Below are 26,138 nucleotides of genomic sequence, written 5' to 3'. Positions count from 1 at the left end.
TCCAACCCAAGTGCGCCATTACTAGTTCTAACTAGTAATGGCGCACCGGACAAGGAGTGCGCCAGTACTGAATTTTTTTATTCTTTTTTTTGCAAAACAACTAATGGCGCACCGTGTCATAGTGCGCCATTACTAGTTTAAACTAGTAATGGCGCACTACTACGCGGTGCCATTAGTATATATATATATATTTCACTACTACACGACTATCTCGGTTATGGTTATCTCGCGGGGCAGGTAGTCCATGGATTTTCTGGATGCGTAAGGTGCATGGATGACACAACGTATCGCCAGCTAGATAGAGATCTCGGGTCTTCGAAAACCGTGTTCATGGGACATCGACGTCCCCCTCGCCGCCGACGATCAACCGCACCCTCCCCCGCTACACAAATTTGAACATATTTTTTTAAAAAAATTATTACTGTTTTTATAAAAAAAATATTACGGTTATGATTTAAACAAGTTTGAACATATTTAAACACAAATAAATATCAAACAGCATTTTAAATGCATAAAAATAAAAATTGGGGAGCCTGGGAATCGAACCCAGGACCTCCAGTGTGTGTGCTGCGTGCTGACCAGTCAGGCTAGTGGGCGGGTTCTGATGTAGATTGGGTTAGGTGGAATATAACCTGAGGGCTCGAACTATAATAAAAAAACATTCTAATGGTGCACCGCTGCTGGGTGCGCCATTAGTAAGCTTCCCCCCACTCCACCTATTCCCCTCCCTCCCTTCCTCCCCACTCGACCTAATTTGCCCCCTCCGCCCCAACCGTACGCCGCCGCCACGCCTGCACGCCCCCTCCGTCCCCTGCCGCCGCCGCCCCGACCCCCGCCCCCGCGCCCCCACACCCCCCACCGCTGCAGCTCCCCCACGCCGCCGCCCCCACGCCCCCGCGCCCCCCACCACTGTAGCTCCCCCGCGCCGCCGCCCCCACGCCCCCCACCACTGTAGCTCCCCCGCGCCGCCGCCCCCACGCCCCCACGCCCCGAGCCGGAGGAGGAGGACCAGGAGGAGGATGAGGAGGAGGAGGAGACGATGACCGCCAGCTCAGCCAGGCCACGCGACGCCGCCGTCCGCGCGCTGCTCTGCCCTACCTCAGCTCAGCTAGGCCGGCGCCGTGTACTCCCTCGACTGCAGGTGAGCCCCTCCCCTCCACTTCCTTCTTCTTCTTCTTCTTCCTCTTGCCCTCAACCTCTGCTCTGAGTATCAACCGCTGTGCAGGGCCCGTCCATCTCGGGCGAGCTCACCACACCGCGCGAGCTCAACGACCGCTGTGCAGGGCACCACCACGCATGTGACAGTTAGGTACAGTTATAGAAAATGGCCTGTAAATAGGGTTAGGGTTTGGGAGTGGAGACCGTGGCCATGGCTTGTAAATTGTTGTTGATTCTCAAGTAAATTTTTCTGTTAGGTACAGTTAGGTATAGTTGCAGAAAAATTCACACGGAAAGGTTGTGTCATGCATCACAGGATTTGTAGGAGTTCTTGGAGCCATAAAAATAACTTTAGAACCCAGAGAGGCCTCAGACCAGCATCATAGGCAATGAGATCAGGCAACATCTGTTCTTATTAGTTTAATAGAAGAGAGAGGGATGGAAAAATAGACAAGAAAGCAGAATATAGCCAAGACAAGTAGCATCTATTCTTAAGCAGAGTATAAGGATAGCATAGAAGAAATAGACAGGGTAGCACCCAACTGAACATCTGCTTCTGCAGAACACTGCACTCCACTTACACATGGTATTTTTCTGCAAGCACTTGGGATAGTATCATTAGCAGTGCTGCTGTAAGTATATATAATAGCAGTAACCTGTAACAACAAGTATAAGTAGCTATTACCCATAAGCACTTGGGATACTATCATTAGCAGTGCTGCTGTAAGTATATATAACAGCAGTAACCTATAACAACAAGTATAAGTAGCTATTACCCAAAGGTCAGCCAGACCAATGGGAATAGACAGAATTAAGTAACCAACTCCAGGAACTAGAGTAGCATATTCAGTTAACTGAATCCAAACAACCTTTTTATCCTTCAGTTTATGCTGTACTATAGTCAAGAGGATCTGATTGTCTGTAGTTCTCATCTCACAGCCATTCTGAAGCACTCGAACCGCAATGTCTTGAAATATCCCACCACAATTTGTTTAAAAAAATGTTTGTTTGCACCTCATCTACTGCTTGCTTCATATTAAGCTTGAACCATCACACCTGCTTAGCATATGATGGGGTCCAAAATCTGTATAATAGTTTAATTTTTTTTGCATGGAAAGGTTCACCCAAATTGCCATTAAGAGAAGCCAGAGCTCACTACAAAGTCTCGAATACTAATCTTTATAACTATGTGCTTTCTTTTCTATATTTTCTGACAGGTGGCACATATGTTTCTGATGCCATATTTGTTGGATTTTTCTGGAGGGTGGTGATGTCATGTCTCTACCGTAGATTAAAATAAATGGAAGTTTAAAAATATGAGAGAAGTTGTCTTGACTAATTACATGTTTATGTAAAAAAGAATAGCAGGGATATTTTACAACTCCTGTGTGTAGTTGCTTGTTTTTACTGTAGTTGTGGCTGCTTTCTTCTTGTATCATAAAAATATCCCTGCTGTTGTATTTGTGATGATGTTGCACTTGTGATGATGCTACTTGTGATCTTCTAAAATGACCCATTGGCGACTTCATTACGCGGGGATAATGATTTTGCAGGTACCCCGAGAGGCCCTTGAGTTTGCCGGAATGTCGATTAACTTCTGTTCCAGAAAATTCGGGTACTCCATATGTCCTATTTTCAGCAAAGGTCATGCTGAAATTTTCCTTGAATTTTAGCATGACTTTGCTAAAAATAGGACATATGGGGTACTTGCGACTAATGCCTGTTATCATGCATGTTTTATGATCTGTTGTAAGGGTACTAATTGGTCTCTTCTGCTGCTTATCAGAGATGGCGGGAAGCAGCCACCGCCGCTCTGCGACACCGCAGTACGAGTTGGATGCTTCCGAGTTCTTCACTATCATACTTGGGACTTCAGTATCATCCATGATGCATGTATATAAAATGAGAGATCTCCCCTTCACCCATCTCATTATGATATTTGTTGTTTGCTACATCACTCATTGTCCCAAACTACAGAGGCTGCCTGACAGTTTTATGAACATGCTAATGGGTGAAGATCCGCCAAATAATGTGAAGCTGCAACAGGCCGGCAGCGGGTTTCGCAGGCAGTAGGATGTGGAGTTGGTGATCAAGGAGGGCCACATGTACTTGTCTCATGTGTGGGAGAAGTTCTACCGTGCCTACGACCTGCGGCTGGGGTACTTCCTTCTCTTCAGGTACGACGACGACGCCACCATGCTCATCGTGAAGGTGTTGAACGCGACTATGAGTCGCATGCGCTACGCTGACGATGATGATGCCGGTACGTTCTGCCTCTTCTTATTCCTCTACATTTGGCTTTGTCTCACATCGATTGTTAACGGTCATTTTTGCATTTGGACAGGTAATGGGAGCAGCAGCAGCGACAATGGCTACAGCCAAAGCAGTAGCGACTATGGATGTAGCAAAAGCAGCAGCGATTCTGGCTGTAGCGAAAGCAGCAGCGATTCTGGTAGCAGCATAGACAACAAGAAGGATGATCCAGACTGGAGTGCGGGAGAAGAGGAGTAGAGTGGGGATGAGGAGCTGCAGGATGACGATGGGCATCAGGCTGAGGATGACCTAGCACTGGTGGTGGCTGACCAAGGGCAAGAGATGGTGGTGGCTGACCATGGGCAAGAGATGGTGGTGGCTGACCATGGGCAAGAGATGGAGGTGGCTGAGGATGACCTAGTGATGGTCGTGCCTGAAGGTGGCCTCGTGATGGTGGTGGTGCCCGACAATGACCACGCATCGGTGGTGGCGCCGGCGATCCCACAGCTGGGCGACATGACCACGCCAATTGAGGTAGAAGACTACATCCCACTGCCTCCACCGCCTCGCCGCTCTTGGCGCATCAGGCTGAGGAAGGAGAAGGAGAAGAACAATGCATGAGAACTGAACTTTGTCAGGTATGTCAGATCTCCAAAATAATATATATATATACTTAGTTACCTATGTTATATCTAGTATGCTTAGTTTCCTATAGGTTAGCTTCATTTTACCTAAGTTGGCTCTAATATGCTAACTTAGAGCTTATATGCTTAGTTTCCTATAGGTTAGCTCCAAAATAACTTATGTTAGCACAAAATGATCAAGTTTACATAATAAGCTTATAGTCTTTTTCTTATTCTTCTTCTTTTCCAAAATGACATAGGTTAGCTTCATTTTACCTAAGTTGGCTCTAATATACTAACTTAGAGCTTATATGCTTAGTTTCCTATAGGTTAGCTCCAAAATAACTTATGTTAGCACAAAATGATCAAGTTTACATAGTAAACTTATAGTCTTCTTCATATTCTTCTTTTTTCCAAAATTCTTCTTATTCTTCTTCTAGTGTTCTTCTTCTTCTAGTCTTCTTCTTTTTCTTCTTCTAACTTCTTGTTTATCATTTTGCAGATTTGATTTAATTCACGGAAGCTTGCATGGATGGAGTGCTTCTTTTCCATTTGTGTTTTTATTTTGTATCAATGTGAAACTTTTGTGAATTGATGGATAACGGTGTTGGATGAACAATGTGAAACTTTCGTAATATGTAACGATGGAACTATGTGTTGGCTATGTATGTATATATGATGGAACTTGTGTGTTGGCTATGTATGTATATATGATGGAACTTGTGTGTTGGCTATGATTGTTATATGGATGCTTGTTGTATATATATGTGTTGGATATCTCATAGGTGAAATAGTGACCTGAGATTAAGAAAAAAATTAAAAAAATTGTTACTAATGGCGCACTACCATGTGGTGCGCCATTAGTATAGCAGACACTAGTGGCGCACCGTGGGCAAAACTAATGGCGCACTGCGAGGTGCGCCATTAGCATACCAGATACTAATGGCGCACCAGTGGTGCGCCATTAGAAAAAAATTCTAGTGATACTAATGGCGCACCGGTGGTGCGCCATTAGTAGGAAAAACCGGTGCGCCATTAGTAGGCCTTTTCCTAGTAGTGTACCCAAGATGATGTTAATATCTGCGGACTTGAGAGATATCAAAGAAGCAAGGAATACCAGTCTGTCAACAAGGATTTCATTACCATGGCTTACTTTGGAGGTTTGCCATTTGGAACCAGGAGTCTGGATTATTAGTGGAGTTGGCATATCACAAAATGACATGTCGTGCAACCGAGCATAACCTTCGGATATGAAGGAGTGGGATGCTCCAGTATCGAACAGAACTGAAGCTGGGTGACAATTGACAAGAAGCGTACCTAGTACGACGTCGGGATCATCTTGAGCTCCTGTAGCTGCGACATGGTGCACACATGCTCGTTCAATGGAGGCTGGCTTGGTACTGATCATCTTGACTGATGGCTTTTCACGGCCAACAGACCTCTCAGACTGGGGTGGAGTATAACTGGATTGAGGGCAGTCACGTGCATAGTGTCCTGGTTCTCCGCAGGTGAAGCAAGTTCCTGAGGTAGGACGTGGACCTACATTGGCAAGTGGTCCACTAATAGGCCTGGGTGGGGCACGTTGCTAAGTTGGGTGAGGCGCCACATCGGATGGCCTCGGTGCATATCGAGGTGGAAGAGCTGAGTTCGGAATCCAAATCCATCGCTTCGCAGAGCCAGAGCGGGAGGAAGAACCCAGATCACGGTTGTGCTTACGAGACTCCTCGTAAGTGAGCTGAGCTGTCTCTGCATTAATGGCCTTGTTCATAAGAGCCTAGAAAGTATCACAATGATGCAGGTGGAGATCACAACGCAACTTAGGGTTGCGACCCTTCCGGAACCTAGCCTACTTCTTAGCGTCCGTGGACACTTCTTCTGTAGCATAGCGGGCGAGGCTTCCAAACTCTCTACTGTAAGCATCAACAGGCAGCTTACCCTGGGTAAAACTACAGAACTCTTCCCTCTTGTGGTCAATGAGAGCCTGAGGAATGTGGTGCTCACGAAAAGCCTCGGTGAAATCCTTCCACGTAGGAAACTGGCCAGCTCGAAGCATAGCCTCATAGCTCTGCCACCAAATACTAGCAAGACCTTGTCACCTTCAGCTACGTTCGCAGAATGCAACTTGTGAGTGATGATTCGGAGCCAATCTGCATCGAGTGGCTCAATGGAATGATGGAAGGTGGGTGGTTTCAGACCAATGAAGTCAGTGATGGAAACCAACTTCTTACGCTGATGTGCGGTGTTCTGCTCAATTGTGCTAGCAAGCGGTTAGTCTCACGCTTGTTCCTCTCGAATGCTAACAAAAACTCTGCCATCAAAGGCTGCTCAGGAGGATCCTCATCCATACCATCTCCGGGGTTCTTGCTATGAGCAACCGAACCTCGGTTAGCAGACGACATCCTGGCACAGAAACCAAGGAAACAAGGATGGAATTAGCATCAACATAAGGATGAGGAATGTAATGCAAAAGCATTGGAAACTCTTGAAATCCTGGGAAAATTTCAGCAGCATAACGGTTGTAAATGCTCAAAAGGATTTTTGAGACATTCATCAAAGGAATAGCATAATCAATCAACATCATAATATCAAGGTTCTGGGTCAAACTGAGGACACCGGAAGTAGTAGAACTGTACGGAGACACAGCCCAACAATCCTAAGACTTTACGGTTTAGTAACACGTCATCCTGAGAGATAGAGGAGAAGCCTAGGCCTTAACCCTCGTAGAAAAGAAGAGGCTGACTCAGAAAGAATGACATGAGGTAAAGGAGTAAAAAGAGCCTTACGTTCCCTTCCACAATCAGTTCCCTTATATAACTAAAGCATTTCTAGACTCAACTTCGATCAGTTTGGCTTGGTAATCCTACAGTTAGTCAGGCTCTGATACCAACGCTGTCAGGACCCCGATCCTAAGTCACACCGATCTAGCGTGTAACACTTCATATCACTTTGCGGCCTCACACACGGTATTCCCACGGGTGCCACCTTACCTGGCCCGGGACCGTTTGCGCCTTTTGGCTCACGTATATGATAGTGTTGCTAGCATCCATATGACAGGGAACCCGGCCCGACATGACTAGTCGTGAACCCAAAGTGGCACTAACTTACAGGGACAGGCATACATGAATCAACCACGAGCATGTCGGTCAACAGCGTATGAATTCGGGCTATAGCACTGGGCTAACAGGACTCCAGGAACCCGTGCTGTAGCAGGCTAGGCAGGACTCCGGATGTCACCGCGTGACATTTCCCCGAAGGGACAGACATAAGAACGAAGTGAATCACATGCCGCCCAGTCAAGTGTTCCGGAGCAGTAGTGCTGGGCTAGCAGGACTCTGGTGAACTGGGTTGTAGCGGACTACTATGGCACATGGAAGCACGAGACTACATTTCCCCATAAGAGAGGCTACCAGAGGTAAACAACTAGGTTGACGGATCCCACACATAGCAATACACGTTACACGTACGCATAACATGCAAGTATGTGTTGTACAACATGGCATCACAACATAACTCAAACTCATATAGATAAAGGCCCACAAGAGCCACATAGCATTCAATACAAACAGGGGTCTCGCGACCCATCATTCAGAGCATACAAGCAACAGAAGCATTACATGTCTGAGTACAGACAACTACAAAAGGAAAAGACTAAGAAGCCTGACTAAACACGACCCTCCCAAGGGTACAAGATCATAGCTGGGATACAAGCTACTCGTCGAAGTCACTAGTGTAACCAACTGCAAAACATAAATAAGCAAACGTGAGTACGAGGGTACTCCGCAAGTCTTACATTAGAACTATCTACATATGCAACATTATCAACAAAGGGGGTGGTGGAGTTTTAACAGCAGCAAGCCAGCTTTGACTCAGTGGCTAACCTATACTACGAGTATCAGAAACTTCTTTGGGGTGAGAAGACGCACACGAGTCCACATATTCACCATATCAATACTCCACTATGGATATGTTCCCGTCTCCCTACGAGAAGGCCATCCAAAGCACTCACGCTTATCTTGCGGATTTTAGAGTATCCACTTCAAGTTTTCTATGTACTACATAAGTCCTCCAGGTTTCCATATCCGAGGAAAACGGCTATTCGAATAGATAATATTGACCTTGGAGGGGTGTATTTCTTCACACACGCTCTCACCACTTATAGCCATGTACATGTCATGTACCTCGGCAACCTTCAAGCGGAAGCCGGCCGAGGGAGTCGGCCACGACCTGACTAACCACACAAGTCTCTCGTCCAGGTTTATCGCCTATTCGGGTTCCATCCGCATGGAGATCCGGCCGGGGTGTTGCTTACGGCCCCAAACGATGTGTGAAGGGTTCCCAAGCCAACCATCCGGGTGCCACTTGGTACACCGTGCCGTGGTGCCTAGTCTGTCCCACGCCCAAAACGCCAGAAACTAGTTGCAACTCCTGGACGGAGATCAAGTGGATTAATAAGCCGAGAGGGGTCGGATAACCGGAACCCAATGTGTGGTAGTAACGGGACTTGGATAACATACACATAACTCAGTGCTTAAGGACGGTTCCAATGAGACAACCCACCATGTACACCTACATGGCCTCTCATTGCTACCTTTACCAAAACGTGTTCACACACTTAGCCTTTGTCGGTAGGACATGTTCACCACTCCGATTCATTCCCGATGAATCAGACCTGACACAACTCTAAGCACAGATGGCATAAGGAAAACAAGCATGGATGAGCAGGCACATCAAGGCTCAAGCAACTCCTACTCATGCTAGTGGGTTTCAGCTATTTACTGTGGCAATGGGTTCAACTACCGCAGTAGAAAGTAGCAGTTTGAATCATTGTTGTCCTAATGCAGTATAAGGAGCAGGAGCGAGAGAGTGGGATTTATTGAAATGCTCAAGGGTGGGTTGCTTGCCTGATAGATCCACGAAGAAGCACTGCTCCTCAGACAGGTACTCGGGACACCTTCCGGAGTAGAACCTATCGAGAAGGGACGGTGCCGACAATCAATAAACAACCATATGCAACAATATGATGCATGAAGATGACATTTCAAAGATGCTATGATTTGCCCTAATGCATCTAGCATCAATTTGGTTGAAGTCCATATGAACCAAGGGTTCATATGCAAACCCCAAATTAAGTATATAACATGCCATTATTACGTTTTCACTTATACAGCAAGTATAAGTTGATTTTTCATGCATGAAACTGGCATAAATGGATTCCTTCCATTTTTCTGATAATTTTTCATATATAATTTATTTGATTTGGAGTTACGGTTGAATTACTATGAATTTTAGAAGTTTTAACTATTTTCTGAAATTCCTTGAATTATTTAAAATCCAGAAAATCAATTACTGCGTCAGCGTGATGTCACAGAGGCGTCAGCAGGTCAAAGCTGACGTGTGGGGGCCACAGGTCAGCGACACAGTGGTTAAGCCCGGGTCAAACCCGCACTGACCAGGGTTTGACTTGGCTCTGGGGCCCACTATCAGTCTCAGGGGGGGGATTAGGCTGTGGGATTAATTAAGCCACCACGTCAGCCTCGCCGGAGTTCGGCAAGCGACGACCAAACCACACGGTGGTGCTGCAGCTCGAGGCGAGCGAACGGGGGGTGCTAGGCAGCACCTGAAGGGCAACAGGAGCCCGCCGGAGCAACTAGCGGGAGCGGAGGGGCTCAGGGGCACGGAGCTCGCCGGCCATGGCGGACGGCGGCTTTCGGGTGCTCGCGGGGCAGCGGCTACGGGGCGTGCGTGAAGAAAAAGGCGGAGGGGATCGATTCAGTGGCTCACGGCGAGTCTTCCAGTGCAGACGGCGGGGCCGGGGAGGTGTCGGAGCGAGCGGGGCGGCGAGGCGAATCTCCGGTGACCCGAGGAGGATGAAGGAGTCAGGGACGATGCTTCGAGGCGTCCGGCGCCGCGTGTCCCGGCGGAGAGGACTAGGGCGACGAGGCGGATCTTCTGGACTGCTCAAGGGAACAAGGGAGAGGCGATGGCCGCGGTGGCGCACGGCGGTGCTCTCCGGTGCGCTCGGGTCAGAGGGGGAGAGCGAGACAGAGGAGGGGAGACGAGGTGTGGGGGATCCATACGGCTCCAGGGGGTCCCGTGGCATCTCCAGAGCATCGAGGCAGCGGCGGGAAGCAGGAGGTGGCCGGGCGTGCGCTGGCGCGCGTCGGCCACGCGCTCGGCGTCCTCCTGGCGGGAGGAAGAAGACCTCCCTGCCCCTGGTGGGTTAGGCCGGCAAAATGGGCTGCCATGTGAGCGCTAGGTAAGTCTTTTCTTATTTCTTGTTTTCTTTTTCTATTTCTGACATTTGTTTTGTATCTAAAATCAATGTTAAAACATTTCCATAAATGCTGAAAATATTTGTGGCATCTAGATATAATATTCTAGAGGCCCTCACCAATTGCCAACATTTCTGGAGCCATTAAAATATTTATATAATTTAAACAGCTCCCAATCAAATATTTATGCATTGATTCAAAAATCCAAAATGTGTAGCAAAAATGTGCATCACCTGTGGTTGTTGTTCCCAACATTATCCAAAGAGCATGAACATTTTTGAAGAGCATTTTGGGTTCATTGAAAATCCATTTTAAAGTTGAACCTATTGGAAAAACGTTGGTGCTAGGGTTTGCAACTTTCCCCATTTCAAATTTATTTGAAAGATTAAACATGATGCACAAGCAAGCCTAGGACATACCAGAACTAGGGATGTGACAGAGAGAGAGAGTGTGAGAGAGAGAGAGATCAAACACATAGCTACTGGTACATACCCTCATCCCTGAGGGAGAACTACTCCCTCCTCGTCATGGAGAGCACCGGGATGATGAAGATGGCCATCGGAGTGGGATTCCCCCTCCGGCAGGGTGCCGGAACGGGTCTAGATTGGCTTTCAGTGGCTACGGAGGCTTCTGGCGGGGGAAATCCCGATTTTTTCTGCTCCCCGGTCGTTTTAGGGTATATGGAGATATGTAGGCGGAAGAAGTACGTTAGGGGATCCACGAGGGGCCCACGAGGGTGGAGGGCGCGCCTAGGGGGTGGGCTCGCCCCCTGCCTCGTGGCTTCCTCGTTGCTTCCATTACGTGGACTCCAAGTCTCCCTGGTTGCGTTCCTTCCAAAAATAAGTTCCGTGAAGTTTCAGGTCAATTGGACTCCGTTTTATTTTCCTTTTCTGCGATACTCTAAAACAAGGAAAAAACAGAAACTGGCACTCGGCTCTAGGTTAATAGGTTAGTCCCAAAAATCATAAAAAATAGCATATAAATGCATATAAAACATCCAAGGTTGATAATATAATAGCATGGAGCAATCAAAAATTATAGATACGTTGGAGACGCATCATATGACACCGGATACAAAGTTTATTACCGGTCCGGCTTCAGCCGTTTTAACTGGTTTGGCCTCTATTCACTTAGTGAATTTGTCTACCACAACCAGCAAATATTTTTCCTTATGGATGCCCCCTTCAAGGGGTCCGACCATGTCCAGCCCCCAAACTGCGAAAGGCCAAGTAATGGGGATTGTTCGTTGGGCAGTGGGCGGCATGTGGCTTCGATTGGCAAAAAGCTGGCATCCGACACAGCGTTGTACGAGGTCCTGTGCATCTGCTCGGGCTGTGGGCAAAAACAAACTTGTACGGAAGGCCTTACTTACAAGGGCCCGAGCTGCGGCGTGATGAACGCCTAGACCAGCATGTATTTCAGCCAAGAGTTGTCGTCCCTCATCTTCGGAGATACAACTTTTGAGGACTCTGGTAGTGCTTTTCTTGTAGAGATCTCCTTCATGAACTTTGTAGGCCTTCGAACTTCGAACGTCGAATGATGCAACGAGCCTCGTTCTGGTCCTCAGGGAGCTCCCGCCTATTAATGTATGCCAGGAAGGTTTCGGTCCATGGGGAGGTTACCATCATGATTACATGGGCGGATGGCGTTTGTTCTGTGCCCGAGCCCCCCAATGATGTCTGAATTTTGTTCGACATCTGGGGGTGTGATCGATGTTGGACTGGAATTTCCGCTCTCGTCCTACCATACCACGAATGGCTTAAAGAGCCTTTCCACAAAGGTGTTAGGCGGGACGGGGTCGTGTTTACCGCCCATTCGAGCAATATGTAACGGACTGTGTCCCCTATAGGGGATGTTAGGATGACACCAGCCCCCAACCGGGCCAACATTTTAGAGTCATCGAAGTACATCCACTACAAAAAAATACACATCCATGATGATATGTGTTTGTCACAGTAGGTCACGTTTTCTGCCATGCATGTACATCCATGACAAATTTATGACAGAATCAAGATAGTCATACCTGTGCTGTCGTAGAAGTGTTCCATGACATTACCAAAATTATCATCACAGAACTGTCCACTTCCATGATGATAAATCGCGTGTCATAGAAGTGCTTTCATCAAGGGTGACCGACACGTGGCATCCACCGTAATGGAACGCCGTTAAGCTATCGGGTCTGGTTTTGGATCCGATAACCCGTTAACAGCCCCGACCAATGGGGATTTTCCACGTGTAAAATCATCAATGGCCAGAGGAAACACGTGTCGGCTCACCATTAGGACAAATGTCATCCACTCATTGGACACAAAGCTCCTATGATACGTCGACACGTGGCACGGCCCAACAAAGGCCAATTCCTGTGAAAAGGCCGGCCCGTTTGACTTCCAAAAGGTGGCGGGCCGGCCCACGGCAAGCCTGTTAACAGCATGTTCGCATATAGCCCATTTACAGCTTGCTAACCTAGGGCCCATTTATGACTTATCCGAATTGGGCCAAGTAGCGTCATGGGCCGTCCAATATAATTCCAGCCCGTTTTAACTTCCGACTTATGTATGGCCCATGACGTCTTTCGTCCCATATGAGGCCCTTAATAACCCTTGGCCCATTAACGGCCCATGGTAAAACTGGCCCGTAATGAATAGTGTATCACTTTATTCCCATTAATGGCCCATTATTCTATTGGGCCGTTTCCAGCCCATGTTATCTGTCGGCCTTCTCAGGGCACATCTATTCTTGGGCTTATTTCCAGCATTCGTTTACTTTCGGCCCGTTACTGTCATTTTCTGCTTGTGGGCCAAATTCAGCCCGTGGTTACAGTCGGCCGGTTTGTGGCCCGTTAATACGTTGGGCCGTTTTCATAGCGTCATCAAATATGGCCGATTAACGACGGACCATTATGGTCGGCCCATGAATGGATGATTTCAACTCTAGCCCATTTACGGCCATAATGTGGTCTGTTATTGGCCCATGTTTGGCCAACCGATCATATGGCCCGTAGAAGGCCCATTGATGATATGGCCCGTAGAAGGTCCATTGTGTCTATGGCCCGTATAAGGCCCATTGTTTCTACGCCCCGTAGAAGGCCGATTGCTTCTACGACCCTTAGAAGGCCCATTGTTTCTACGGCCCGTAGGAGGCCCATGTTAACTATAGTAAATATGTAGCCCATGGTTAATGCGGCCTAGTTTTAAAAAATAGTTTATTGTGGCCACTAGCAAACCGCAGAAAAAGAACTACACTGAATACAAGAAAACAAATATACAAGACAATAAGGAAATAAATAAGCAAGCAACTTACGCTAGGCTATCACAACTAATACACATATTACATCCACTGGGCATCAAAGTTCGCCACCAGTGCAAATATAGGGAACACCCTACACAATACAAAAATGGCTTGATGTTTTCTTCAGCCAGTGGCTGCACGTTAAGAACAAATTTTGTATCGCACCAAAACAAATTACAACTATAAAACAAAAGGAAGGTTGTAATAAAAGTTAATAGTCTAGTAGATAAATGCACCACCGAAAGTTCAGAAGCTCAGTTCATTTGACCTGACTGTTACGTTTTCATGCTGTATTGTCCGATGGAGCACCATAACCTTCGCCTTCAGTTCTCCTAGGCTCCTGAACAACATAGCAAATGTCTGATACTCTAGTTTCAAAACCATGCATATGTTGACAACATCGAACAATGTCTCTCCCTGTTTCACAAAGGGTCTCTGTTAGGTAATGGACTTGTGTCTGGAGTGCAGATCCAACATTGTTTTGAGCTTACATATATTGATCATGAGGCGGTTTAGATGAGATTGCCTTAACAACCAACCCAGTATTACGCAGGAACGTGCTTTTGGCACTGTTAGTGGACAGGTGCTGACCCATTGCAGCAAGAGCTGACATTGCGGTTATAGTTGCCTCGCCACCTTCAGAAGGTGGCGGTTCCACCATTTTTTCCATAGCTCGCTGAAAAGTTGAGGTTTTACACTAGTAGTACCAGAACAGAAGATATTAAGGAGGCAACAAAAGCAAACAAAATAGCTTTGGTCTATATACAGAACTTATTCTGGTGAACCCATGTAAAATATTAGTTGTATTTTATTGCAAAGTACATAATAAAACCAGGTTCCAAACATATGACCTTGTACCATCGCTAATGTATTGTCCATTTCTTCACATTGTATTGAGGGCTAAGGATAAAGAGACGAAGTTTATAATACGGTAAGCATAGTATGACATCATTCATATCACAAAACAACTGAGGACAGACAAACAGGCAATTGCAACTTTGTGTGGGCTAGTCCAGGACGGAACTAGATTACATGTCAAGATCAAAGGAACATCACTCCTCTCTTTTAAACCTTGTAAGGTGCAATGATACGCTAAGACAATTGTGTATAAAATTGAAAAGAGTAATAGACATTGGCTTCAAACCATTCAGTTCAATGTACAAATCAGGGTAAGTACTACTTAAAAGGCATGAGGATTAGGGACTTACAACAGCGGCCTTGACTGGTGTAGTCATGCCCTTCTTCTTGCTGGTGTGACAGTCCTTGAAGATTTCCACAACATTTAGTTCAGGTACTTTTTGGTCCTTGCGGGCTTTCCTCTGCATTTCGAACAAGCCAATATAGATCTGATAATATGGTACAGCAAAAAGAGTGAAACAACAGCTAATTACAAGAGCCTCTTAGTGTGTGCAATATAGCTATGAGATCCTGTCATCTGTTGGAAATTCACTTTTGTATAGTTGGCCTTGTTCTTTGAACAGTTAACCTACAAGAAGATAGATTTGTGTGGCACATGCGTAAATAGGACTTCAACATGTGATCTGATCACATATATATAATGTACCTGATACTTTGGATCAGACCAATGTTTAACGAGGCCCCTCCAATCTTCATTCGATATATTTTCCACTGGAGATGTTTGGGAAAGTTCACTGTTAGCCTTTCCTTCAAAGTGAGTTTTCCTCAAGTTATACCGATACTGTCATAGAGCAGAGTTGAAAACATGGGTGCAAGCTTGTCTGGTTGCATCATCTTGGCTATCCAACCTGAATCTCATCTGTTGAAAATTATGGGAGTCTCATTATATCAGCAACCTAGAAAGTATGGGACAGAGTAGGACAATATTACTAGTTTCCATACATAACCATACTTAGGATAAATGGTCGAGGAAGGTGTTGAACTGGGTTTCGTGTTTATCATTCTATTAATGAATCCATGTTGGGAGGATACGTACATGACACCTAACAGAAACTGCTACCTCTGATACTAACTTGGCTGACTCTCTAGCATCACGTGGCCTTTTTAAACCTGCCTCAAAACGGATCTCCATTCTTCCTCCTCTAGATTTAGTTAACCTATTGAGCATTATCCCTGATGTTTGTTTCCTCTTGCGCCTAGGTGCTAGTCCAGCAACGAACATATATAGGAAGTGTTAGTGTACATTAAACTGTTAGACTACATATAAAGAAGCATGCAACTCTAACTTGACTCCAGCAACTACCTTCTTGCTGTTGAAGCTCACAAGGTTCATCTGATCTTGCCAACATGTCTTGTGTCAAGAGTGCTTGGGAAGTAGTGTTAGGTGGCAAGGGAGCTTGGGAACGTGCTGCTAGCTCAGTTGACGCACGAGTAACTCGTGCAGCTGGTAGTACTATGGAAGGTGTTGCTAGAACTAGGGTTGTCTCTGCTTGTTTGGTGGCAGCTATTTGTTTCTGTTTGGCTTTTTCTGTAGCTCATGTAGCATGGGATACCCTGTTTGTAGAATTTTCTTCTAGACATTGACCTTGTATTGCACCATTAGTACCAACAGAATCTGCAGGATTCTTATGGTTCCCATTCCCTGCCATTCTGTGTTTCTTCCTCTTTCTCCGTGCCATGTTAAGTCAAGCCGACAAGAAAAACAAATAACACTTTAGTTCTTCAGAACAAATTGATGTGTGATACAGACGAACTGATCTTTGATGTTAGACAACCACATGATAGGAGGATGTAATACGTGCGAAAAACAGGACGGAAGAGATAACCAGAACTATGATGTGTAAACTAAGCAGAAGCCATTTCACTAAATTAGAAGCAATGCAATGGAAGTAGACACCATACGAAAGATGCTACAAATATCTCTCTGCCAAGTTAATAGTGTCTCATCATAAATGGCGTTTAAACAAATGTGAAGCAGTACAAGAAATAAATCATATGCAAGATGCAAACAACATCACACTACCAAGTTAGAGGTCTCTCGCCATTAGTGCCATTGCATATTCACAGCTTATGATGTGTAAACTAAGGAGAAGGCATTTGAACAAATTAGAAGCAATGAAAGCTAGACACCAAATGAAAGATGCAACGAATATCACTCTAGCAAGTTAAAACTATCTCGTCATAAGTGCCATTTCAACAAATTAGTAGTACAAGCTAGAAAAGAATGTGAGATGTAACCTATATCACACTCCGAAGTCAAACGTGTCTTATGATAAGTGATTGTTGCAAGTTACACAATAGTAGTAATTTGATGTAAGAACATGGTGTGATAGACAGATATTGTATGTTCTAGAAACAGGAACACGTGTCTTATTCAAGTGTAATGTGTAAAGTAAGCAGATGGAATTTAAAAAAAATTAGAAAATAGACAAGCTAGACATCACACATAACATGCAACCACATATAATAGTGCCAAGTTAGAGGGAGCACCGGTGATGGTGCACTAGGGGAGACATGCTCATCATAAACACAACTATGTTGAGTGTCTATGCATGTGTTGTCTTGGAAATCATCTTGGGGGTGGAGGAGTAGAAACTTTAGAGGCCCTCCGTTTGGAAGGAGCACCTTTATCTGCTGCCTTGCTAACTTCCTTCCACTTTATTGATTTTGAATTGTCAAGTAAAATAGACAAGAAAAAGCAATAAAATTCTCTCTTCAGAACTCATTCATGCATGATACTGCAATCACTACTTTGATATAAGGCAAACACATGATACTAGGATGGAATATGTACAAAAAACAAGACGGCATGCCATGTTCACAACTGTTTGTGTAAACTAAGTAGAAACCACTCCAACAAATAAGAAGCAATGCAAGCTAGAAAGCACATGAAAGATGCAACCAATATGACTCTGCCAAGTTAAAATCGTCCCATCGTAAATGGAATTTCAACAAATTAGAAGCAGCGCATGCTATAAATCATATGAAAGATGCAACTAATATCACACTTCATATACTAATGGTGTCACGTCATATTGATTGATGTGAGATACAAAAAAACAATAGTTTTATATAAGGACATGCTTAATAGACAGATGTACTATGTACTAAATACAGGAAGGCATGTGACATTAATAGGTATAATGTATAAGCTAAGTAGAATAGCACATGCAGTTTAACCAGACTGGAAGAATTACAATCTAGACACCATATGCAACATGCAACCACATATCATGCTGCCAAGTTAGAGCAAGTACCTGCGATGCTAGTGTAGGGGAAATGCAGTAAGCAACTACAGAGATACGTTCACTATCTTCATCTAGCCTTGCTATTTCTTGAGAATCATGTCGGGTGGCTGACGCTGCATTCTTTAAATGAGGAGTAGTCCACTTGCCTGACTTCCTCATCATAAGTGATTGATGATGGATACACAAGAACATTAGTTTGATGTAAGAACATGGTTAATACACATATGTACTAGTATGTACCAAAAACAGAAAGGCATGTCATAATCAAAGGTATAATGTGTAAGCTAAGCAGATGCAATTTAACCAAACTGGAAGAAATACAAGATAGACATCCGGCTGGAATGGTGAGCATGATCATCTAGGACCTGGGAACCTGGTGGGAGGTGGGCTGCTTTGCCACCATCACAGCTTTTTAGTTGGCTTCCAGGTGATGCATGTCTTTGCTAGGCTTGTCACTGGCTCGGCCAGTGCCCTAACTAGCTATTTGTCTTCTGGTGCTCATGGGATGGTGGTTCATGTAAGAAATATCTTTCCTTATCTTAATAAAGACTGTCTTTGGCCTTTCGAATACAGGCTAGACACCATATGGAACATGCAACCACATGTGACACCGTGAAGTTAAAGCAAGCACCTGGGATGGTGGTTCATTGTGAGCAAGGTCATCAACTCCAGAGCTACATTTACCGTCTCCATCTGCTGACACTACACCCTCTATAGCGCTGTAACGTGCCGTGCTTACACGCGTAGAAAGCTGGAGCAACTTCTCTCTTTTCTTTTCTGCTTCTTTCGAGGCAGACTCTGAAATACCGTTGCATAAAAACACAATAGTGAGAGTATGGGTGAAGTGTGTGCAAAACTAGTGCACTAAAAAGTAGCAGATAACAGTTGGCTGAAAAATAAATGACAGGAGACATATTATAGCTCTACAACATTGCATGGCAAAAAAATTAGATTCTACTCCGTATGATTTTGTAATATATGTGCACAGGAAATGCAGGTACTCCTCCAGCACACCACCACATGTGGTCATATCAAGATAATAGTCGACTAAAAATAAATAGGTTAGTCGATTTTTTTAATGAACCGTATGATCTATAAGGAACGGGAAGATGGCCTTTGTCTACCTCCCGCCAGTCACTGTTGACGATCTTTCTCGAATCGCCGGCGACCACCGGCCTAGACCCATGCCTCCGCCACCCCGCCCTCCCCTCGACCTCACACCACCGCCGTGCTTGGCAGCGCCCCCAGGCCATCCCTTTAATCCCGGCAGACCTCCAGATCAGGCGCCAGTAGCTCTAGGCCCCACACGCCCCTAACATAAACACCGAGGCAATGCTTCCCCAATGTAATAAGCGGATTAGCGCCTGTTACGTCGGGGAATGCTTCCGTTAATTGGGAATCAATTGACAAGGAATTGAAATTCAAGGGGGGCGACGGACCTCTAGCTATGGTGAAATATTATATGAGGAGAAACCATGTGCATCGCGAGTTACTAGGAACATCTAGTATCAAGAAGAAGCGGTCAACTAGTGTATTCTGTTGGATGAATACCGTGCAAGCAGATGATATGTCTCCAACGTATCTATAATTTTTGATTGTTCCATGCTATTATATTATCTGTTTTGGATGTTACTAGATTTATTTTACACTTTTATATTACTTTTGGGACTAACCTATTAATCCAAGGCCCAGTGCAAATTGATGTTTTTTGGCCTATTTCAGTGTTCTGCAAAAAAGGAATATCAAACGGAGTCCAAACGGAATGAAACCTTGGGGGCATGATTTTTGGAACAAACGTGATCCAGAGGACTTGGAGTGGATGTCAAGCAATCAACAAGGTGGCCACGAGGCAGGGGGCGCGCCCTCCCCCTCGTGGGCCCCTCGTGGCTCAACCGACCTACTTCTTCCTCCTTTATATATTCACATACCCCGAAAACATCCAGGAGCACCATAAAACCCTATTTCCACCGCCTCAACCTTCTGTACCCAAGAGATCCCATCTTGGGGCCTTTTCCGGAGCTCCGCCGGAGGGGGCATTAATCACGGAGGGCCTCTACATCAACTCCATGGCCCCGCCAATGATGTGTGAGTAGTTTACTTCAGACCTTCAGGTCCATAGCTAGTAGCTAGATGGCTTCTTCTCTCTCTTTGGATCTCAATACAAAGTTCTCCTCGATCTTCTCGGAGATCTATTCAATGTAACTCTTTTTGCGGTGTGTTTGTCGAGATCTGATGAATTTTGGGTTTATGACCAAGTCTATATATGAACAATATTTGATTCTTCTCTGAAATCTTTTATGCACGATTGGTTATCTTTGCAAGTCTCTTTGAAATATCAGTTTGGTTTGGCCTACTAGATTGATCTTTCTTGCAATGGGAGAAGTTCTTAGCTTTGGATTCAATCTTGTGGTGCTCGATCCTAGTGACAGTAAGGGAAATGACACATATTGTATTGTTGCCATCGAGGATAAAAAGATGGGGTTTATATCATATTTCTTGAGTTTATCCCTCTACATCATGTCACCTTACCTAAGGCGTTACTCTATTCTTATGAACTTAATACTCTAGATGCATGCTGGATAGCGGTCGATGTGTGGAGTAATAGTAGTAGATGCAGGTAGGAGTCGGTCTACTTGTCACGGACGTGATGCCTATATACATGATCATGCCTATATATTCTCATAATTATTCGCTTTTCTATCAATTGATCGACAGTAATTCGTTCACCCACCATAATACTTATGCTATCTTGAGAGAAGCCAGTAGTGAAACCTATGACCCCCGGGTCTGTTCTCCATCATATAAGTTTCCAATCTATTTTGTTTTGCAATCTTTACTTTCAATATATATCATAAAAATACCAAAAATATTTATCTTATCATTATTATCTCTATCAGATCTCACTATCGTAAGTGATCGTGAAGGGATTGACAACCCCTTTATCGCATTGGTTGCGAGGTTCTTATTTGTTTGTGTAGGTACGAGGGACTTGCGTGTCGCCACCTACTGGATTGATACCTTGGTTCTCAGAAACTGAGGGAAATACTTATGCTACTTTGCTGCATCACCCTTTCCTCTTCAAGGGAAAACCAACGCAGTGCTCAAGAGGTAGCAAGAAAGATTTCTGGCCGTGTTGCCGGGGAGTCTACGCACAAGTCAAGACATACCAAGTACCCATCACAAACTCTTATCCCTCGCATTACATTATTTTCGATTTGCCTCTCCCCCACTTCACCCTTGCCGTTTTATTCGCCTCTTTTTCCTTCCTGCCTTCTGTGTGCTTATTATTTTTGCAATTTTTTGCCATCATGTCTGAAACTGGGGAGGTTATCATTGATAAGGATAATAATCTGGAAAACATTGATGCTATTGATGATCCTCTTGAAAATCCTATTATTTTGCACACTAAAAAGTTTCGTATTGGTAGCAGTAATATTATTGGGAAGGGAGTTATTCAAGATTTCTTTACTTGTGTCGGTGCTTTGCCCACCATGAGTGGATCTATCCTTCATAAAACTAGTACTCTCGTAGATGCTATATCTTTGCTCATAGTTGAACTTGAAAGACTATTTTTACATATACATCCTTCCATACAAAGTATTTTCCTAGAATTTTCTAATATTGAGCATTCTTCTATTAAGCATGCATCAACCATCTTTTTAGCTCATGAGTTCAGATTTATAATAAAAGAAGCCAATGAAATTTTTGCGCATTATAGGGTGGATGCTGGCCGTCCTCCAATAGAAGCAATCCTTTTTTATCAAGAAGACATTATGCGTTTATGATCTTTAGATCATGTTGCTTTTAATGAAAACCTTAGAAAGAAGGTTCCTACCGATGCTCTTGTTAATAGGATCTATGAACTTAATGATAATTATGCCATTCAGAACAATGGGCTAGGTTTTTCCCTTGAACAAAGGCTCAAGACTTTTTGCCAAAAGAATGCTTATAATGATGAATTGATTGTGCAATATGAGGGGCCAAATGAGGAACCAACGCCTCCCGACCTTGATCTTGGGGACTTTTTTGTCCCATTAAATTTAGCCCTTTTGATTAACTTTGCTTACCACAAAGAAAGCTTGCTGCTGAACATAGGGAGTACGAGATGAGCTTTCGCGATTTACCTTATCATTATCATGGCAATACTTAGATCTATCCTTGCTTTTATGCCTAGCTAGGGGCGTTAAACGATAGTGCTTGTTGGGAGGCAACCCAATTTTATTTTTGTTTCTTGATTTATGATTCTGTTTAGTAATAAATAATTCATCTATACTCTGTTTAGATGTGGTTTTATGCTTTTAATTAGTGTTTGTGCCAAGTATAACCTTTGGGAAGACTTGGGAAAAGTCTTTGCGATCTTGCTATAAAAAAACAGAAACTTTAGCGCTCACGAGATTTGCTGCCATTTTTACTGGAGAGTGCTATTTAGTTAATTCTTTTTGCATATAATTAATAGATAAATTACTCACGTACATCAATTTAGTTTAGAATTTTTGGGGTTCCAGAAGTACTCGAAACCTACAGATTACTACAGACTGTTCTGTTTTTGACAGATTCTATTTTTTCGTGTGTTGTTTGCTTATTTTGATGAATCTATGGATAGTAATAGAGTTTATGAACCATTGAAAAGTTGGAATACAGTAGGTTTAACACCAATATAAATAAAGAATGAGCTCATTACAGTATGTTGAAGTGGTGGTTCGTTTTCTTTTACTAACGGAGCTCATGAAGATTTTCTTTTAAGTTTTGTGTTGTGATGTTTTCAAGTTTTGGGTAAAGATTTGATGGATTGTGGAACAAAGAGTGTCAAGAGCCTAAGCTTGGGGATTACCAAGGCACCCCAAGGTAAAATTCAAGGACAACCAAAAGCCTAAGCTTGGGGATGCCACGGAAGGCATCCCCTCTTTCGTCTTCGTCCATCGGTAACTTTACTTGGAGATATATTTTTATTCGCCACATGACATGTGTTTTGCTTGGAGCATCTTGTATGATTTGAGTCTTTGCTTTTTAGATTACCACAATCATCCGTTCTGTACACACATTTTGGGAGAGACACACATGAATTGGAATTTATTAGAATACTCTATGTGCTTCATTTATATCTTTTGAGTTGGATAATTTTTGCTCTAGTGCTTCGCTTATATCTTTTAGAGCACAGCGGTGGTTTAATTTTATAGAAATAATTGTTCTCTCATGCTTCACTTATATCATTTTGAGAGTCCTTTAGAACAGCATGGTAATTCACTTTGGTTATAAATTTTAAATGCTAAGAGAAGTTGGATGCTTGATAGATTGTTTTGAGACATAAAGGTGGTGCTTGGTTTTGATGACTTGTACATTTTTTGTAATAAGTATGTGAGTTCTTTATGACTAATGTTGAGTCCATGGATTATACGCACTCTCACCCTTCCATAATTGGTAGACTCTTCGGTACCATGCATTGCCCTTTCTCACCTTGAGAGTTGGTGCAAACTTCGCCGGTGCATCCAAACCCCGTGATAAGATACGCTCTATCACACATAAGCCTCCTTATATCTTCCGCAAAACAGCCACCATACCTACCTATTATGGCATTTTCATAGCCATTCCGAGATATATTGCCATGCAACTTTCCACCGTTCCATTTATTATGACATGCATCATCATTGTCATACTGCTTTGCATGATCATGTAGTTGACATGGTATTTGTGCCACCATGCTTAATTTTTCATACATGTCACTCTTGATTCATCAAAATCCCGGTAAACCACCGGAGGCATTCACATAGAGTCATATTTTGTTCTAAGTATCGAGTCGTAATTCTTGAGTTGTAAGTAAATAAAAGTCTGATGATCATCATTGGAGCATTCTCCCATGTGAGGAAAGGATGATGGAGGCTATGATTCCCCCACAAGTCGGGATGAGACTCCGAACGGAAAATAATAAAAAAATAGGCCAAAAAAAGAGAAAAGAAGGCCCAAATAAAAACTGAGAGAAAAAGAGAGAAGGGACAATGTTACTATCCTTTTTCCACACTTGTGCTTCAAAGTAGCACCATGATCTTCATGATAGAGGGTCTCTTATTTTGTCACTTTCATATACTAGTGGGAATTTTTCATTATAGAACTTGGCTTGTATATTCCAATGATGGGCTTCGTCAAATGCCCTAGGTCTTCGTGAGCAAGCAAGTTGGATGCACACTCACTTAGTTTCTTTGATGATCTTTCACATATTTATAGCTCTAGTGCATCCGTTGCATGGCAATCCCTACTCCTTGAATTGACATCAATTGGTGGGCATCTCCATAGCCCATTGATTAGCCACGTCAATGTGAGACTTTGTCCCTTTTTGTCTTCTCACACAACCTGAATCATCAGATTCTATTCCACCCATAGTGCTATGTCCATGGCTCACGCTCATATATTGTGTAGAAGTTGAAAGAGTTTGAAAAGGCTAAGTATGAAGCAATTGCTTGGCTTGTCATCGGGGTTGTGCATGATGGGATCATTTTGTGTGAAATATCGCCAAACTATATGACTTTGTAGGGATAAATTTTCTTTGGCTATGGTATTTTGATAAGACATAATTGCTTGATTAGCGTACTTGGAGTATTACTATTTTTATGTAGACAATAAAATTTTATCTTGAATCTTTTGGGTCTGAACATTCATGCCACAATAGAGAAAAAAATACTTTGAAGAACCTGCTAGAAAGCATTCCACATCAAAAATTCTGTTTTTATCATTTACCTACTCGAGGACGAGCAGGAATTAAGCTTGGGGATGCTGATACGTCTCAAATGTATATATAATTTTTGATTGTTCCATGCTATTATATTATCGGTTTTGGATATTACTGGGCTTTATTTTACACTTTTATATTATTTTTGGGACTAACTTATTAACCCAAGGCCCGGAGAAAATTGTTTTTTTGCCTATTTCAAACGGAGTCCAAACTGAATGAAACCTTCGGGAGCGTGATTTTTGGAACAAACGTGATCCAGAGGACATGGAGTGGACGTCAAGCAACCAACGAGGTGGCCACGAGGAAAGGGGCGTGCCTACCCCCCTGGGCGTGCCCTCCCACCTCATGGGCCCCTCGTGGCTCAACCGACCTACCTCGGAGGGGGCATTGATCACGGAGGGCCTCTACATCAACTCCATGGCCCCTCCGATGATGTGTGAGTAGTTTACTTCAGACTTTCGGGTCCATAGCTAGTAGCTAGATGGCTTCTTCTCTCTCTTTGGATCTCAATACAAAGTTCTCCTCGATCTTCTTGGAGATCTATTCGATGTAACTCTTTTTCCGGTGTGTTTGTCGAGATCAGATGAATTGTGGGTTTATTATCAAGTCTATCTATGAACAATATTTGATTCTTCTCTGAAATGTTTTATGCTTGATTGGTTATCTTTGCAAGTCTCTTCGAATTATCAGTTTGGTTTAGCTTACTAGATTGATCTTTCTTGCAATGGGAGAAGTGCTTAGCTTTGGGTTCAATCTAGCGTTACTCGACCCCAGAGATACAAAGGGAAACGACACGTATTGTATAGTTTCCATCGAGGATAAAAAGCTGGGGTTTATATCATATTGCTTGAGTTTATCCCTCTGCAGCCTATCATCTTACCTAAGGCATTAATCTGTTCTCATGAAGTTAATACTCTAGATGCATGCTGGATAGCGGTCGATGTGTGGAGTAATATATAGTAGTAGATGCAGGCAGGAGTCGGTCTAGTTGTCACGGATGCGATGCCTATATACAAGATCATGCCTAGATATTCTCATAATTATTCGCTTTTCTATCAATTGCTCGACAGTAATTCGTTCACCCACCATAATAATTATGCTATCTTGAGATAAGCCACTAGTGAAACCTATGGCCACCGGGTCTATTCTCCATCATATAAGTTTCCAATATATTTTATTTTGCAATCTTTACTTTCAATCTATATCATAGAAATACCAAAAATATTTATATTATCATTATTATCTCTATTAGATCTCACTCTCGTAAGTGTCCGTGAAGGGATTGACAACCCCTTTATCGCGTTGGTTGCGAGGTTCTTATTTGTTTGTGTAGGTACGAGGGACTTGCGTGTGACCTCCTACTGGATTGATACCTTGGTTCTCAAAAACTGACGGAAATACTTACACTACTTTGCTGCATCACCCTTTCCTCTTCATGGGATAACAAACGTAGTGCTCAAGAAGTAGCAGCAGACACGTAAGATTTGCACGAATAAGGAACAGGAGTACCCTTATCGGTTGCCACTGTGGTCTCCTCCATATGTCGTGGCGATCTTCTTTTTTCTCCCGCGGAACCGATGTTTTAGAGAACCGTGGATCCTTGGACAAACCCATGGCCAAATTGTTGACTGTGTTGCCTTGGTCTTATATCGGT

The sequence above is a fragment of the Triticum urartu genome, chromosome 4A, assembly GCF_056163025.1.
Source record: "Triticum urartu cultivar PI428250 chromosome 4A, HENAU_Tu73, whole genome shotgun sequence".
NCBI lineage: Eukaryota > Viridiplantae > Streptophyta > Magnoliopsida > Poales > Poaceae > Triticum > Triticum urartu.
Note: the sequence above shows the minus strand (reverse complement) of the source record.